The sequence below is a fragment of the Epinephelus moara genome, chromosome 17 (genome assembly GCF_006386435.1).
Source record: "Epinephelus moara isolate mb chromosome 17, YSFRI_EMoa_1.0, whole genome shotgun sequence".
NCBI lineage: Eukaryota > Metazoa > Chordata > Actinopteri > Perciformes > Serranidae > Epinephelus > Epinephelus moara.
Window position 1 is genome coordinate 31,902,828 of NC_065522.1, and position 355 is coordinate 31,903,182.

Sequence of the window (355 nt, forward strand, 5' to 3'; positions counted from 1 at the left end):
ACACTGACTGTGGATAAGTTCCTCTTACAACCCCACTTAAGTGTAAATTTCGTTGACAAAAACTATGGCAACAATGTTTTTGTCAACAACCTTTTTTTCCATGACAAAAAGAGACAATGAGGAACAGAAATAGATCTTAATACGAATGACAAAAATTAAATCTATGTTTTCTTTTAGTTTACGAGACATGACAAAAATGTTAGCAGTAAACAATCGGACTCCCCGTGTCAGCGTGGGTTTCCTCCAGGTGCTCTGACATGTTCTCCCTGTGTCAGCGTGGGTTTCCTCCAGGTGCTCCGACATGTTCTCCCTGTGTCAGCGTGGGTTTCCTCCAGGTGCTCCGACATGTTCTCCC